General features: G+C 41.8%; 1 pseudogene; it reads left to right on the forward strand.

The window, feature by feature from the left end:
- Positions 1–14,966, forward strand: part of LOC141155389 (protein transport protein Sec23A-like) — a 218,150-nt pseudogene that overhangs the window by 59,511 nt on the left and 143,673 nt on the right.

Raw genomic sequence — 14,966 nt, forward strand, 5'->3', positions numbered from 1 at the left:
TGAGGGAGGGATCCCTACAAGAACTAGGGACTGGGATAAGTTGGACACCTCCTAGCAGAAATAGTAGCAGTCAAAGGCAAACACACAACAAAAAGCATAGAGGTCAGAAGACCTAGCAAAACTAACAGAGAACGGCAACAGAGCACCAAGCTAGCTCAAGAGTAGTAAATACAAGAAGTCCAGCAAGGCTAGGAGGGTGGAGCCGGATTAAATAGGCAAAAATGGTCATGTGACCAGCAAACTAAAAAAAACCTAACAGGAGAGTTCTAACAGCTGAAGTTCAGACTTTCAGCTTTTATTTGAGGGTATCCACATTAAAATTGGATGAAGGGTTTAGGAGTTTCAGCTCCTTAACATGTGCCACCCTGTTTTTAAAGGGACCAAAAGTAATTGGACAATTGACTCCAAGGCTATTTCATGGACACGTGTGGGCAATCCCTTTGTTATGTCATTCTCAATTAAGCAGATAAAAGGCCTGGAGTTGATTTGAGGTGTGGTGCTTGCATTTGGAAGGTTTTGCTGTGAAGTAAACATGCGGTCAAAGGAGCTCTCCATGCAGGTGAAACAAGCCATCCTTAAGCTGCAAAAACAGAAAAAAAACCATCCGAGAAATTGCTACAATATTAGGAGTGGCAAAATCTACAGTTTGGTACATCCTGAGAAAGAAAGAAAGCACTGGTGAACTCATCAATGCAAAAAGACCTGGGCGCCCACAGAAGACAACAGTGGTGGATGATCGCAGAATAATCTCCATGGTGAAGAGAAACCCCTTTACAACCTCCAACCAAGTGAACAACACTCTCCAGGAGGTAGGCGTATCAATATCCAAATCTACCATAAAGAGAAGACTGCATGAAAGTAAATACAGAGGGTTCACTGCACGGTGCAAGCCACTCATAAGCATCAAGAATAAAAAGGCTAGACTGGACTTTGCTAAAAAAACATCTAAAAAAGCCAGCACAGTTCTGGAAGAACATTCTTTGGACAGATGAAACCAAGATCAACCTCTACCAGAATGATGGAAAGAGAAAAGTATGGCGAAGGCGTGGTACAGCTCATGATCCAAAGCATACCACATCATCTGTAAAACACGGCGGAGGCAGTGTGATGGCTTGGGCATGCATGGCTGCCAGTGGCACTGGGTCACTAGTGTTTATTGATGATGTGACACAGGACAGAAGCAGCCAAATGAATTCTGATGTCTTCAGAGCCATACTGAGTGCTCAGATCCAGCCAAATGCAGCCAAACTGATTGGTCGTCGTTTCATACTACAGATGGACAATGACCCAAAACATAAAGCTAAAGCAACCCAGGAGTTTATTAAAGCAAAGAAGTGGAATATTCTTGAATGGCCAAGTCAGTCACCTGATCTCAACCTAATTGAGCATGCATTTCACTTGTTAAAGACTAAACTTCAGACTGAAAGGCCCACAAACAAACAGCAACTGAAAACCACCGCAGTGAAGGCCTGGCAGAGCATCAAAAAGGAGGAAACACAGCGTCTGGTGATGTCCATGAGTTCAAGACTTCAGGCAGTCATTGCCAACAAAGGGTTTTCAACCAAGTACTAGTAATGAGCATTTTATTTACAATTATTTAATCTGTCCAATTACTTTTGGTCCCTTTAAAAACAGGGTGGCACATGTTAAGGAGCTGAAACTCCTAAACCCTTCATCCAATTTTAATGTGGATACCCTCAAATGAAAGCTGAAAGTCTGAACTTCAACTGCATCTGAATTGTTTTGCTTAAAATTCATTGTGGTAATGTCTAGAACCAAAATTAGAAAAATGTTGTCTCTGTCCAAATATATATGGACCTAACTGTATATACATTAAATACTATATATGCAGGAATTCCTAACATGCTTTTACTATCCCTCAGATATGATTTAAAAACAGGCAAAATGTAGTTTCTTATGGAAGACTGGGTCTGGTTGTGCATAGTGAAAGCGGATCTGTCAGCAATTGACATTACACTTTTACATTATTAGATATTTTAAGTGTGATACTTACTTTTTAAATCTACTTCAGACTGGCTTAATAATTCTGATGAGTAATTTATGAGTCCAGCTGTAGAATGAAATAGCTAATGAGTACAAGCATATGCACACTCCACCCACCCAACCTGACAGACAACTGCAGCTTGTACTTAGCAGTGTGAGGTTTCAGCAGCAGCAGGTGGACACGGTCAGTCAGGTTCAGTGGGCAGAGAACATATTAAACCTTCATAAAAGATTATGCAGCCATTCTGGCATACATCATCTTATAAGGTTTAGGTAATCTATTCAGTAACGTATGCAGTTTTGTATTAGGAAATCTGGTGATGGATCTGCTTGTCAAGTGCTCACTAGATGAAGTGGATCCTCGAAGACCAAGGTCCGGGTGGTCATACAATGCTGATCACCATTATTGGCACCCCTTCATTTTTTCATAGACTGTACAATATTTTCAGAAATAAATGGAAATGTACCAAAATTATGTCCTCAGGATTTTTTAATTAGTGGTCCTAAGTAATGCAACAATAAAACATTGTTTTTCAACTTCCATGTTGCAATTTCAAAGAAGAAACAGAATAAACAGCATGTGCAGCAATAAAAGCATCCCTAATTAATACTTGGTTGCATCCCCTTTGGCATTGCTGACAGCCTCCAAACGTTTCTTGTAGCCATCTATAAGCTTCTTACACTTCCCAGCTGGAATTTTTTTTCCACTCCTCCTTTGCAGTTTGCTCAAGCTCTTGAATGTTTGCAGGGATCTTTTTCCCAATGGCAGATTTCAGCTCACCCCAGATTTTTAATGGGATTGAAGTCAGGACTCATTTCTGGCCATTTTAAAACAGTCCATCTTCTCTTTTTCAACCATTCCTGTGTACCTTTGGATGTTTGCTTTGGGTCATTGTCTTGCTGGAGGACCCATGACCAAGTTTTCGTATACTGAGTAGGACATTTCACTCTAAAATTCTTGATAATGATCCGATTTCATGATTCCTGTGATACGGTCAAGGCCTCCAATACCACAGCATTATGGATCCTCCACCATGCTAGACTGTTGGTAATTTGTTCTATTCCTTATAAGCTTCCCATTGCGCCATCTGTAAACAAACTGTTGCTTTGCATTGCCAGAAAGCTCTATTTTTGTTTCATCTGTCCATAGAACATTTTCCCAGAAGGATTGTGGTTTGTCAAGGTACTCTTTGGCAAAGATTGGTCATTCCTTTTTATGCCTTTTCTTCAGCAATGGTTTCTTCCTTGCCCTTCACCCATAAAGCTCTGCTTGGTTTAGTGTGCGGCGTATGTTACTTGTTGAAACCATGACCCCAGACCGTTCCAGGTTGGCCTTCAGGTCTTTGGATGTTTGACGTGGTGGTTTTTTTCCACCATTCGCACCAACCTTCAAAGACATCTCGTCAATTTTCCTTTCCCCCTCCCCGTCCAGAGAGGTACTTGATGGTTCCATGCTTGGCAAACTTCTTAATAACATTGCGCACTGTTGAAACTGGGATACCAAGGTCTTTGGAGATGGCCTTATATCCTTTGGAAGTCTTGTGTTTGCTAATAATAGCAGTTCTGATGTCCTCAGACAGCTCCATTGTCTTCACCATTGTGACAAAGGAACAGGGCCTACCATGTGGCCTTTTAAAACACTGAAGTCATCATTCATTGGCTAATTCATGTCACATGGGCACCAACAATTAATCACAGGTAAATCTCTTTTGTGATTTACCACAGGCGAGTCAAAATGTGTTTCCATACTAAATTAATGTAAAGGGTGCCAATACCAGTGACACAGCAAGCTTTAGGTTTTCCTATTTTCCCTCCCATTGGTTTTTGCTTTAAATTATTGTTTATCATTTGCTCTTTTGCATTAAACACGAGTCTATATACAAAAATACTGTTTCAGTTTATTCATTTTTTTCAGGAGATATTCCACATTATGTACTTAAACTTCATGGGTGCCAATACCGATGAGCAGGACTGTAGGGGTCACAGGCATCAGTGCAGCAGGCAGTTGAAACACGCAGGAAATGCAGACAGATAGCAGAGGTACTGGAAGCCACAGGCAGAGAGGAGACATCCTGGTGAACGCAGACAGCAGATGCCATAGAAGACTTTGAACAAGTAACAGAGGTTCTGGAAGCTGCAGGCATACAGGAGACATCCTGGAGACCAGAGACAGAGAGCTGTGCATAGACAAAGTAAAATTCTTAATACCAAGACACAGGGTGTGTTTATTGGTAGGCCTTATATAGGCCTAGGAAATTCAACACATGGGAGCACGTCAGGATACTTGCAAAGCTCAACATGCAGAACAAGAAAGTTTAGCGCACCTGGGGTGTAAGAAGCAGAGTCCAGACCTGGGACAGGTGTGTAACACTGTTTTAAAGAAGCCCTCCCATGAAGGTTTTTTTTTAACTAAATCTGTGTATGTAGTGTAGTTTGTGTGTTAATATACTCACCTAAAGCCACCTTCTCTGGCCTCCAGCGCCGTTCCGCTCCTATTCTCAGTGATGTTACTGCTCTGCAAGCTCTCCGGCTCACATTGAGCTCTGCGTGACACGGAAGTGGCTTTTACAATGTAAGCCTATGGAGTGTCAGAATGCTTCCTTTATAAAAGAGAGTTCTGTCTCATACATAGAGATGGAATAAGCCGGAGAGTCTGAAGTATGAAGTGACGTCGCTGAGAAGAGGAGCAGAACCGATCTGTAAGCTGAATACAGCAGAAGGTGGCGATTGGTGACATCACTGAGAAGAGGAGCAGAATGGAACTGGAAGCTGGGGAAGGTGGCGATAGGCGAGTATATTAATACACTCACACTACATTACATGCATATATACACACATTTAGTAAAATAATTAACGGGAGTGCATCTTTAATATACACTGTATATGTAATGTATCAAGTTTCTTGAAAACTCATTCATGCAAATAAATGATTCCTTGTTTTTACAGCCTGTATTGCTCGATAGCACCAGCATTCTACCAGATAGGATCCTTCTGATGGACACATTTTTCCAGATCCTTATTTATCATGGTGAGGTAAGTTTGACTCTTGTCATATGCAGTAATGAAATATTTTTGCATCTATCAGTTTTGTGTTTAATTCATATTGTTAATATTTTTAGTTATCTCCTTGTCCTGGTTTAATCTAGACTATTGCACAGTGGAGGAAAGCAGGCTATCAAGATATGCCTGAGTATGAGAATTTCCGACATTTGCTTCAGGCCCCTGTTGACGATGGACAGGAGATCCTTTACTCTCGTTTCCCCATGCCTCGTTACGTTGATACAGAACATGGAGGAAGCCAAGTAAGTGCTGATATAAATATAAGGCTTTAACAGGGAGAAATACACTAAAATGAGTTGTCTGGGCACATGATATTAATGATCATAGAAGGGTGGGTGGTCCAACTTAAGGCACCCCCACCGATCAGCTCTTACAAGGTCAGGCCGAAGCCAGATGTAGACATAGAAAGGAGTTGAACATATCAACTACATTCAATGTGTAGAACGTGCTTTGAGGTTCTGAAGATAAATTCCTAGTAGCTGATAACAGCTGATTACTGGGGGTGCTGGAAAGTGGACCCCCATCCTTCTGATATGGAGGACCTATTCATAGATGAGCAATACCATATTCCCAGACATCTCCTTTAAGGACATACAGTCATCTAAGTTTTCATAACATTGTAAAGGCAGTCACATTGCATGGGCAATTACTCCTCACTCTATACCAGGAACAGGCCCCTACTTTTTCATAGCCTACTTTTGATATCATTTTCATTGCTGAAGTGCAAGGCGAGGGGTGGAGGAGCCATCACTTAGTGTGCGTTATGGGGATGTTCACAGAGACTTTGTGTGCGGCAGAAAAATCCAGTATGTTTTTTTTTTTTTTTTTTTTAGAGAAATCAATATTCCATGTATTTTTTTGGATAAGATTTTCAGATCTAACTCAGTTTTTGAAGTGATTTGAAGATAGTTTTAAGCGTTTTTCCAAGGTTCCTACATGTTTTTTGCATCCTTTTGACTTGACAATGTCAGGTTTGGAGTGGATTTTGACAGCTGTATGAAGCGCATAGTCTGCAGCTATCATTGCGTCCAGGATAAAAGCGGGACTCACCGATAGAGAATAGACCACAATTCCAGCCTCTGTTGCTTCACTCCAGCCTCCAGTCTCCATCTGGACCGTGTTGGTAAAGAGGCCTTCAAGAAACAATGTCACATTGGTCCTACTCCAAGGATTGATGTAAGTTGTGGGGTGGCATAATGTGTCTTCATGCTCCTGCCACACTTCTTGTGGGATTTTGGACATTGTAAATCTGCTCCTCTATCCATTTACACAATGACCTTGATGGACCAACATACAGTATATGTTATGGCTTCACTGTTTATCAGGTAGACAATGAACTTACTAGCACAATTTTCAGATGAATCTATATGGCATCCATATGGCATTCACATATGAGCAGTACTGTTTTGTGTACTTAAGCCTCAAAATTGTTTTATTACAATTGTATTTTCTTACCCAATTAAAAAAAAAGGAACCTGTTGCTTGGAGACACATTATTGCTGATTGTTAAACCTCTTTTGGATACAAATTTACAGCCATTTTCTATATTTGTGTAAGGACAGGATCTGTATGTAAAATCAAGAAATGTTTCCTAATTACATCCACTACCTGATAGTAGTTACAACTGTATTGTGTCAGAAAAAAACACTGTTTTATTTCCTTTATAATTCTTAAGACTCCAATCCCTATAACGGTCACAAGTACTGTGTCTTATTTTTGGAATCATTCACCTGTGTTGCTGGAGCAAGGATTTTTTTCAGAATATCCATGTGCTCCCGGCCAGGAATCAATCCCAGCACATTCCGATTCACAAATGTCAGAATTTGTATAAAATACACAAACTTGTATATATTCTCCTACTGGAAGACTGCATAAAACATCATCTACGTGACGACTGGTGCCGGCAAAAAGCCGGGTCCCACTGTCTGTTCTTCTCTGATGGCACTGCTGGACATCTTCAGATTTTGAAGGGATATAAGCAATCATAATGTGTTTTTCACCTGCTACACTAAGTTTTCTAGGCTGACCACTGCGCCTATGGTGACCAAATTCTTGGTGCTTCTTCAAAAGAGCTTGATCCGCACATTCTTAAACCTGACTCTTTTGAAATCTTTGCCTGGGAGAGATCTTAAGTACAAAGCAAGGCGAGGGGAGAAGGGTGCCATCACTTAGTTTGCATTAAATAGGTTGTCCACTACATTAACATTGATGGCCTACCCTTAGGATAGGTCATCAATGTCTGATCGGCCAAGGTCCAACACCCGGCAACCCTGCCGATCAGTTGTTATCGGTGGCAGCGATGGCCGCCGGCCGGATGTATTCACTTGCCAAGCTTCACTATCTACTTGTAGTGGCTGCTGCAGGGTTCTGCATATCCTCCTCCTATTCAAATCAATAGGAGGCAGATGTGCAGTACAAGCACCAGTCATGACAAGTAGATGGAGCAGCTCTGCAAGTGAGAACTTCCGGCTGGCGGCCATCGCCGCCCACCACTAACAGCTGATCGGTGGGGGAGCCAGGTGTTGGACCTGTGTCGGATCTGACATTGATGACCTATTCTTAGGATGTAAAATTAGTGGACAACCTCTTTAAGGGTTGCTGATGCAGTATAATTACCTTGTGTCTTGTTGCGGTGTTCAATCTTACTATGGTGTATGACCTGCGTGACATGAAACTGTTTTCCACAACCTCACCTTTGTTAGCTGTTCCTCACCCAGTGTTAAGACTCTTATACAGCTATCTTTGTTTCAGTTAATGATTTTCTTTCACCCTATACATAGAAAGTATCATTGTCACCTGTTTGGTATAATTGGTTAGTTATACAATTAACTATAATCCTTCAAAACTTCTGATTTTGCGCAAGTGTATTTAGAAGAATTGATATTGTTTTGAAGGTAAAGGGCGGTGACACCAAATAATCATTTCATTTTAAGTTTATTCACTTTACATTGTGTTAATTGATAAAAATAAACTATTAACATTTCTATTTTTGAAAGCCTCTTACTTTGAAGCTTTTTTCCATGATTGGCTAAAACTTGTGTACAGCAAAAGTTTGGGTTTTATATACACGTGATCAAGATTTACATATAATGTGACCACAATGATATAATCCTTTGATGTGTAGCTATGTTTTTATTCTGTTGTGGTTTACAAATAGACTAGGAGAAGGGATGAAATTAATAGTAGGTATCTTATTTCCCACATGTCCACTTTACATCAGCATCATTTTTGAAACATAACTCTTCTAACTTCCCAACAAAGAAAAAAATTAAGAGTTAATCAGCAATTCCCCTCCCCCCAAAAAAAAAAAAATTAACAAAACCATTTTCTTTTGAGAGACCACATCATATTTGACGTGCCTGTCTTTTTTAGAGCCCACATCACCCCCGTGCCTGTCATCATCCTCCTGTGAATGCCGGCCCGTGGTAGATTTCTGCTATACACAGCAGTATATACAGCCCTTCTATGTATAGCGCAGCCGATCGGACGATCGCAGCTTCACGATTCCTAAGGGAAATATTAAATAAAGTAAAAAAAAAAAAGTTTAAAAGAATATAAAACAAAAGTTCAAATCACCCCCGCTTTACCCCATTAAAAATAACACAAAGAAAAAATACACAAATTTGGTATCACTACGTTCAGAAATGTCCTATCTATCAAAATATAACAAATTAATCTGATAGGTAAACGGCGTAACGGGAAAAAAGCTCAAAACGCAACACAATATTGTGATTCTATGTACAAACAACGACCAACATATCTTAAAGAAACAATGGCGGAGACCCCGGTAAATCCAGGGTCAGACAGAGTAGACTACTCATATAGCATCTAGAACAGAAAAGACCATGAGTACAAAATGGCACAAAAAGTTAATAGATAGAGGAGACACCTTTGCCACCTGTCCCCCGCGTCCCCCTGGACCCCATATACAATTGTGATAAGCATCTGGTGAACCTGGGTTTGGGTTATACATTTTTCGGCGCTCCACTTGGAATATATAGCCTTATTCTAGCCAGTATATCTCTGGAAAGATACCGCACTATGTATATGGACTCTTTGTAGCTGGGGTATGATATGCCCTTGCAGGTGGACTGCGTTTTTCTTCCAGCACATTGCACTTTCTTGTCATGCATTATATTTATATTATGGATATATTAATGGAAGTTAGTTACAGATTGACTAAATAAAACTGTAACTTTTTATGCCATTTTGTACTCAGGTTTTTTTTCTGTTCTAAAAACAATATTGTAATTAGTCATGGCAATATTTTATTAAAGCTCAGGGCTCAAAAAATAAGCCCTCACCCAGCCCCATATCCTGAAAAATGAAAACGTTATAGGTCTCGGAAAATGGCCTGTGTCATTTGATTTCCTTCCTCAGGGCAGGGACACACGGGCCGTATAACTCGTGCGATGATGATCACATCGCACTGAATGGACTGACCTGAGTATGACAGCATGATGGATTTCTATGTAGCTGTCAAGCTTAGGTCAGGAGCGGTGCCGGCCAGTACCAGGTTTACCATGCCATCCTCGGATATGAAATACGGCAGTGTGTCCCTGCCCTTACTGTGCTACTGGCCCCTATTTAAATGGGTTTTTGTACACAATTGTACTTGGGTGCCATCTAGTGGCTATACCATATTACTACATTCAGATCTTTTGAATGAATTTTTATTTATGGATGACTAACTTTAAGCCATCTATTTAACTAAATCTTCTTTTGCTACCCCATTACCTATGACATTTAGGTGTCTTTCACGTTATCACATTTTTTGTGTCCTCACCATGTGACCTACTACAAATTTTTGGTCTGATTACTTATTGTAATGTTGCCTATTAATTCTTTTGACTTTTTCAATAAAATTACATTTTTAATTAAATAGGCTTTTTTTACTATTTCATATATATTTTGGGGTCAACATCCTCCATTTTTCGTCTTTTTGTTTCCTAACTGTATTGGGAGTTCTCCATATACCTTTTGGGATTATGGTCGCTGGTATTGTCCATATTTCTGGTATTTTTATATTCAGTACATGTTTGGTATCTATGCACTCGTATTGACCTAGAGAAGTAAATCTATATTAAGAGAAAAAACCCTTCCCTGGCTCCACATATGGCACTAGGGGCATTTTTTTAAATTAAATTAAACATTTTTACATTTGCTGGAACCAGAGAATTACAGGATCCGACTATCTATAATAATTCAGGTTTTATTGCCAACCACAACTCAGTTTGTAGGTCAGTTTGGGGGATGGGGGATGGTTAATTAAGTTGGGGAAAGAGGTGACAGAACGGCCAGTGATGAGCAATATAATGAATAATATCTTGAGAATGGATAACAAAAAACTGTCTATATATGTAACAATCGTGTAGAATGTGAAAGAAGGAAGCAAGGCGAACATCTTCCTCCCTGATTGCTAGACATGCAGGGTCGGACTGGCCTGGCGGGAAATCGTGAAATTTCCCGGTGGGCCCCGATATGCGAGTGAGGAAATTGGTGGCGGGGGCCCTTTAAAAGTGCTGGCCCTTTAAAAGTGCGGCTGAAGCAAATGTAGCGTCGCGCGCATGGGACATTCATTGGTGACAGCAGGCTTGCAGTGACGTGCATGCCGCATACTTACCACGTGAGTCCGTGACACTGAGAGGATGGAAGTTCTTTCTGGGCGGTGACACGCACCACGCTCTGCTTTCCCGCTGGCTGGCAGACTGTGGTGTGGTGTCAGGTGACACTGACGCCGCTCTCTTCTGGCCTCTGATACGCCGCGCTCTGCAGTGCTCTCTCTCTGCTCCAGGGCCGGCCTCTGATACACCGGCGCCACCGAAGCCCACGTCTTGCTCTGCTCTCCCTGCTCCCAGGCTTCTTATACGGTCCCATCCCAGCTTCTTGCCTGCCCTGGCGTGCTCCCATGTAGTAACTCCGGCTCCCCTCCGGACTAGGTGGCGGCACCGGCGCACCGCCCTCTTCTCTCCTGCTCTGACTCGGCTTTTTTATACCTGCTCCGGGGCTGGATATGTGGAAGGTGACCTGCAGCACTCTACAGTTCAACTCTCCAACCAGGCCTGGAATTGGAAACAAGGCTGCAGGCCTACAGCTCTCACTGCTTCAATTTCAAGTCAAGTGCGCTGTGCCAGATATTCAATAAAGATTTTATGGGTGAGTGTTCCCAGCATTGGCCAACAATAATATAATTTATTTTATACATTATGCATTGCACTCTAGACCTCCTATATGAAATGTGGATCATACTCTTGGCCTCTTTATGACATATACAGTCTATATGTCATATAGGAGGCCAAGAGTGCGGTATACATTTTATATGAGGCCTAAAGTGTGGGCCTACATGATGTACAACACCCTCGGCCTCTTATATAAAGTAAAGTATAGACTATAGGAGGCAGAGAGTGCGGTATAAGTCATTTATGGAGTCACCGCCTATATGATCTATATATCGCACTCTCTACCTCCTATATGAAATATAGATCACACTCTTGGCCTCTTATAAGACATATATAGTCTATAAAGGGTCTTTAACACATCTGTGTTTCTAGTTCATGTGGTGACCGTTTCCACACAGGAAACACATACACACATAGACACATTAAAATGAATGGGTCTGTGCACATGTTAGTGCTTCAATGGGCCATATGTCCATGGGCAAAACATGCTGACATGTCAGTTTTTTTATACACTGCACAGGCCAAAAAACGTCCCACACACGTGCACACTGATGACACACAGATGACATGCGTGTGTCGTCCGTGTGACACATACCGGCTCCTGGGAATCAGCGGTACAGTTCATGCTGTTCCCAGGTGCTTAAGGAATCACTCATCATTGTCCCCTGCCGGCACTGCCATCAGTGATAGCAAGGGACAATGTTGAGAGTAGTGGGTTCACCTCCCGATGTCGCCAAAACCTGTAAATATAATAAAAAAAACATACTCACCTGGCTTGAGGCAACCACACACGCTGAGGAGAATGACTCCCTGCAGCGAGCTGGCCCCTATGCTGAGCTCACTGAGTGACAGGACATCGCTCACTGTGCTCAGCACAGGTCGGGGGCCCGTTCGCTGCAGCAAGTCATTCTCCTCCGCTCCTCAGCGTGTGTGGTCACTTCAAGCCAGGTGAGTATAATGTTTTTTTTTATTTTAGTATTATTTTTACAGGTTTTGGAGACATTTGAGGGTGAATACTACTCTCAACATTGTCTCTTCATTGTCCCTTGCTAACACTGATTGCAGCGCCGGCAGGAGACACTGATGAGCGATTCCTTCAGCACCTGGTGCCTGGGAACAGCACAAACTGTACTGCTGATTCCCAGGCGCCGGTATGGTATGTGTGATCCTGATGCAGCACACGTATGCCACACAGACACGGATATCTCCGGTACTGTTTTTTCCAGTACAGGAAATATCTGGATGTGTGAAAGAGCTCTATGCCATATAGGAGGCCAAGAGTCTGTATGTCACATAGGAGACCAAGAGTTTGGTATAGGTTATATATGGGGCCTATATGACATAATAGATCACACTCTCTACCTCCTATGTGAAATATAGATCACACTCTTGGCCTCTTATGACATATATATATACAAATTTTTACGAAGGTGTGTGGTGATCAGCAAGTAAAAAAAAGGAGTAACAAAGGGAATATTAAAATGAATATTTTATTTGAGACATATATAAAAATAAAAATTAAAAATATAAGATAAAAGGAAAAGGTACCAATCAAGGGAAGACACAATAGGAGCTTTTTAATGCTTGGGAGGATATTAGATGAAAAAATAATGCAAATAGGGCTAAAATTGTCCTTAATCAAAATTTCATGATGACAAATATCTGCTCAGCAGCGCTCTTTGTGAATATAATTGATAACATTCCAAAAAATGATTCAATCAATCCAATGAAAAACAAAGAAGCACCCGTAGTTGACCTATATGTTCCACATGACGGGACAAATCACCGACAGCAGCATATCAGGTGAGGGAAACAATAGTGCTCTCGTGCCTTGAGCACATAGAATAACACTTCCAAAATATACAAAGTTCCCCTCTGACTGATATGCCAATTGCCAAAGCGAGTCCTCCAATGAAAAGTGGAATATCAAAAAATCAACACCAAATAGACAGTTTACAATAAAGTCATCAAAAAATATATCTATATCCCATACCAATGTGATCGCTCCTGCTTCCTGCCCCGACGCGCACGTTTCGCATTAGCTTCTTCTGGAGGTGTGCCAAAGTGGGGGGCGTGTGTGTTTTTATGTAACTAAGGGCCAATCAGACGGTGATGGGAGGGGAAAAGAGTAGAGTCACGCAAGCATGTGGATCCAATGGCGCATGAGTGGGTGGAGGCTGCTGCTGATGAATGAGTCCCAATACTAGCGGTCAAGTGCTGAATGACGCGCTGGCCTCCAGCTGACAAGCGGAAGCGAGGCGTGAACAGCACTAATAGACCACGGTATACGGAACTTAGCTTTGCGACAACCCGCGCATGCGCGCCAACCACAGGAAAGAGGTGGACAGCCAACACTGTATTTATGATCACTGACTAAGAAAAATGGAAAGGACAAGGAGAAAAAAGGAAAAGAGGTAAGTAAAAAAGAAGAAAAGGAAGAGGAAGAAAATAGGAATGAAAAACAAATGCAAGGTGCCAAAGGAAAATAAATATTATCCGAAAGAACTACATGATTGGTCAGTAAGAAAATAATAATGAGGTGTATTATCCTAAAAATATTTTTTTATATAAAGAGTAATAACTAAACTTTAGTTAAAGAAGCACTCCTCCTCCCTTCAAAATTTCTATCCTCTTAATATATTACAATCATCATATTATATAGCGCTGTGTACTTACAATTGCTCATTTTGCCTTTTTACCCAGTTAATTCTACTCTTTTCTCTGCTCTATGACAATAGCAGGAAGTCTCTTGTCCCTGCAGGACTCCTTCCCCTCTTCAGCTCCTGACCCAGCTGATCCCTTCTCTGTCCAGGGACTTTTGCAGTGACTCATGACTTATGCAGGGAAAATTGACCTCCTGTTTCTACATAGACCTTAGAATGATTTAGCTAGCCAGATTTTAATCACATGATGCCATAGACCTAACGGAAAGGAGAAGAATTAACTGGGTAGAAAGGCAAAATGAGCAATTGTAAGTACACAGTGCTTTAAAATATTCTGACTGTAATATATTAAGAGGATAAAAACTTTGAAGGGAGGAGGAGGAGTGCTTCTTAAATAAAGCTTAATATCCAACTGCCATTTCAGTAAAATTTTCAGTGGCATGTCTGTTTTTGATTTCAGCTATTTCTAGCTCGTCCCTCCTCCTTCCCTTTTTTATGGAAAAATAAAATGACGGTTCCCCTTTAAGAAAAGGTTAGATACGTTGAAAAGGTTGTCCGGGACTTGAACATTAGAGACTTACCCTTAGAATACAGGTGGTCATTGTCTGATTGTTGTGGTGCGGCACCGCTGCCTATTAAAGAAGTTGTCCACTACTTTATATGAACCCCCAATGTATGCCCCCGGAGCCCAGAAGTGTTTTTGTAAATACCTTTTCTGCCTGTGAGTGGCGCTATCGCTGGCCGCTCAGAGGGATCACGTGACCCGTCACTGATGTCACGTCAAGTGAGGCGTGACATCAGTGATGTGTTCCCCGCGGTGGACGCTGGGCTGTTGACGGGATTACCCAGCATGTCACACCCAGTATCCACCGCTCGCTTTCCCAATGAATGGGGAGAGGCAGAGCGCGCGGTGGATGCCGGCTGTGACGTGCTGGGTAACCCCGCCCACAACCCAGCAGCCACCAGTGGAACGCGGAAGAGGGACCTTCGGCTGCAGTCTGGACTTGTCGTGACGTCAGCGGATGTCAGCGCCGGCTGCAGCCGGGGGTCACGTGATGCC

Source organism: Phyllobates terribilis, unplaced genomic scaffold (genome assembly GCF_046119375.1).
Source record: "Phyllobates terribilis strain yellow unplaced genomic scaffold, ASM4611937v1 Scaffold_7__3_contigs__length_470593459, whole genome shotgun sequence".
Lineage (NCBI taxonomy): Eukaryota > Metazoa > Chordata > Amphibia > Anura > Dendrobatidae > Phyllobates > Phyllobates terribilis.